This window comes from Silene latifolia, chromosome 8, assembly GCF_048544455.1.
Source record: "Silene latifolia isolate original U9 population chromosome 8, ASM4854445v1, whole genome shotgun sequence".
NCBI classification, from domain to species: domain Eukaryota; kingdom Viridiplantae; phylum Streptophyta; class Magnoliopsida; order Caryophyllales; family Caryophyllaceae; genus Silene; species Silene latifolia.
In genome coordinates, this window is record NC_133533.1 from 87,687,531 (window position 1) to 87,691,572 (window position 4,042).

Below are 4,042 nucleotides of genomic sequence, written 5' to 3' on the forward strand. Positions count from 1 at the left end.
GGTTGAGAGAAATCTCTTCAAAGGGGTAGCTGGCGAGGATCCATGTAAGAATATAGAGTTGTTTACGGTGTTGGAGCTTGTGTCCTCCACAAATTAGTGTGCTAAAATTTGTAAATCTCTTACAGGTTCACAAGGGTATACTTCGTATTTTAATCAGTTGATTAACGATTACCTAATAACGGTTGGCTTGCTAGAAAGTTTGACGTTATTATCATACAGATGGCGGTGATCAACTGGTCCCTAAAGGTCACACCTATAGGATGTGTTTGAGAGATGTGGTTATAGAAATATGATCACATTGATGCCTAATATGACTAAACAGTTAGTCAATGTGTTGATGAGATAATTATTTAATGAAGATTAAATAATATTAGTTGAGACAATTAATCACAATTCGTAAATTGAATATAATAAGTTATATTTAATTAAATGTATGTAATGTTAGCTTGGACGAATTAATCTGTTAATTCGTAATTAAATGTAATCGGTCATATTTAATATCAACAAGATGAATGTCTCATAGTGGTAATAGTGAGGGTACACAAACCAAGAGGTCATGGGTTCGATCCTCACTAGATGACAATTTACACATTTTATACATTTTTGGAATAACCGAAAATAAGAGAAATAACTCTCTTCATTTTCGGCTATATGGGACGAATTAGAGGAAAAGAAAGAAAAAAATATCTTCCTAATCATACTCCTCCATTCGGTTATATGAGGGAGTAAGGAGTTTATTTTTCGATAACTCTTTTAACCTAATTCTAACCTAGCCTCCTCTCTCATCAGAAAAACACTAAAACAACCTAAATTTTACAGAAAATTGGGATCGATTCTAGCATTATCAAAGGGCATATCTCATATCGTCTTGGGTGCAACTAATAGGCGAATATCAACTTTGATATTGTTCTTAGGCCGTTTTTGCTAGGACCGAAGGTTATTTCTAAATCCTATATACTTTTGTTTATGTAATTTTATTTTATGACTAGTGATCATCTTCATAAAATTCGTTATAATCCTTGAATATAAAGGGATGTATACAGATTAATCCCACAAGTGGTATCAGAGCAAGGCCACTGATGCGGTCGTTTCTACACCAAAAATAAAATACCTAAGTACAACTAACAGAAGTCAGCGGTAAGTAGGGTCGATCTCCACAGGGAGGCGGTGTACTATCTATTTGTCGATTTATCTGTCTAATGTCACTAATGGGGGTTTTGAATTGATTGTGAACTAACTAGAGACTAAAGCGAGGGAAATGAATAAGAGAAATTAACAATAAGAGAAGGGAAGTATGCTAAGAGTCGGTCCACCGTGGCAGCTATCAGATCTTATACTATCAGGAATACTAAGGCGATTAGACTATTGATAAGAAGAGCTATGGTCGTCACCTTTCGGTCCTTAAACCGCCCTAGAGCGTAAACAGCTTAACTTTCGCCCTCACTGCAATACCCTATTGTAATTAAGCAAGCCTTCCCTTCCAATCTTTCGATCTAGGTCGGGGTTAACTAAATTTATGGTCGCCTGCATGCATTCATTTGACCGGATAACAGTTAAATTGCCTAATACAATTCCTATCGCAGGGCTAATCTATTTAATACAGATAAAGCATGGCTACCACAGCTTCCCTAATCCTAACATACTAGGGGAATTAGCTATGCATGATAAAATAAACAAGAACAATAATAAAAGAAGAAATAAGCATTAAAAGTGAATAAGGGAAGAAGAATTACTGAAATTAAGCGATCCGGAAATAAGAGAACAAAGTAACAGTGTTTAAAGAAGGGAAAAGGAGTAACGTGATCCCCCGGATTATTGGATGATTCCAAATGACAACCTTTACTCCTATTTATAAGAAATTAGGAGTAAAGTTAAACCTAATGACGGTATATAACTAAAAAGCCCAGCCCGTCAGCAATATCCACTCGATCGACCACTTAAATCACTCGATCGAGTGAACTTGACTCAGGAACAGCTCGATCGACCTAGAATAGTGCTCGATCGAGCAAGGCTATAAAGGAACTGGTCGATCGACTAAGAACACAACTCGATCGACTGATTATTGACTCCTAAACCACTCGATCGAGTAATAAATCACTCGATCAAGTGAAACTTGACTTCAGCAGCTTATAAATGTCGTTAGTTGACTTTGACTTGTCCTTTTAGCTTCCGAAACACCTTCACGCATCCCAAAACAGCAATATTTCCCGCTCCAAATCTACTCTTCCTCCAAATGCATGCAAAACGGACGGTAAATGACTTGATTCCGCTACTTTCGGATCTATACCTGCAAATAAGACATAATAACCCAAAGTAGCATATTCGGGGCATTTCGTAGCATAAAAACACGATAAAAGCATAGAAATACGTGCATAAAATAGGCTAAAAAGACTATATAAAATGCACGTATCAAATCTCCCCAAACCAAACCTTTACTCGTCCTCGAGTAAACTCAAAACTATACGCTAATGGAACGGAAAAATAACTCAGAGCTAGCTACAAATGCCCACTTAAGCCAATTTAATGCAAGCAAACTAACACTTATAGCAAGACAGTCAAATGCAAACGAGTTATAAGATGTTTATAAATAAAGCTGAACCGTCGACCTTGCAAGACCTTTAATAATGGACTCTCACGGGTCACTCTTCTCTCATGAAGCAAAGGGTAAGCATATGAATGTAAGAGAGAAGAAGAAAAATAGTCGCTCACCTAGACTACGACCCACATAAACATGCATGCAACTAATATGATAGACAATTCTAGCTACCGTACACACATTCCAACCAACAAGGTCCTGTCACAGCCGAGGGCTTACAAAAATATGGTAAAGTGAGGCAATGGGTAAGAAAAGGCAAAACATTTATGGGAATGTGGAGGTATAGGTGATCAAGCTAGTACCTAAACAGAACCATATATCAACATCCGATTCTTAAACAATTATGAATTAAGCACATGCCCTTTATTTGGCACAAAATCTCACCAAACCAAACCAGAGAACTCCTCAAATGATACAAATAAAACATAGGAGCAGAAACCGTCAACCAAACAACATTTTTCTTTTGATTTTCTTTCTATTTTTTTCGGTTTCTTCTTCTTTTTCGAATTCCTTTTTTTTTCAACTTCTTTTTTTCTTTTCTTTTTCTTTTTCTTTTTCACGTTTTTTTTTTCATCAACCTCCTTTTCTTCATAGATTACCAACTCCGAATCAACAGAATACGCGCCAACATTTGATACAATAGACAATATACCGCAGAACAATCTAAACTAGCTTGACAAGGCAGGCTAAATTTGGATGTAGCTAAGGGGCAACTGGCAAATTTGGCTAATGTGGAGTTAAATGGGTAAAAATGAAAGAAAGGGGTTTTTGTAAGCACCTCCCTGCATGTGACACCAACCACTAACCCGAATGTACGACGGCAAAAAGCAATTGAATTTCATATTTGTGCAAATTGATGATACATGTTATGCAAGGAGTAACTACTCACAATCCTACATGAAACTGGTCATGAATGACACCAGTTTATAAGGCTCTAAATCTTAGAATTTATAAGTAGGTTGCCACAATTTAAGGTCAAGTCTATTCGTTCAGCTAAATTAAACATTAACTCGTAGATTATGCAATAAGACAATGCTAAAAGATAACAGTTTAATGCAAGGCTTAAGCAAAAAGACAAATGCAGTGCAATTTCATCATTGAAATCTACCGTTCCGACTCAACCTATATGCTAAAATAAACATGAAATTTTTGAATTTTTAACAATTTTTTCAATTTTTATGGAATTTTTTGAATTTTTATGAAATAAATAACAATGCAAACAGAAAATTGAACGTGATAGCTGAAATGCAGATAAAACAATATGCAGACACAGATATGGATGCATAACCTCCCCAAACCAAACCGTACAATGCCCCCATTGTACCAAAACATGGAAAGGAAAATGCAAACTAAAGGAGAAAGAGAGTAAATGCGGAAAACTCACAAGATTGCGCGAATAAGGGACCTCCCCAAACCGACCATGAAATGGGAGGTTGCTAGGGGCCC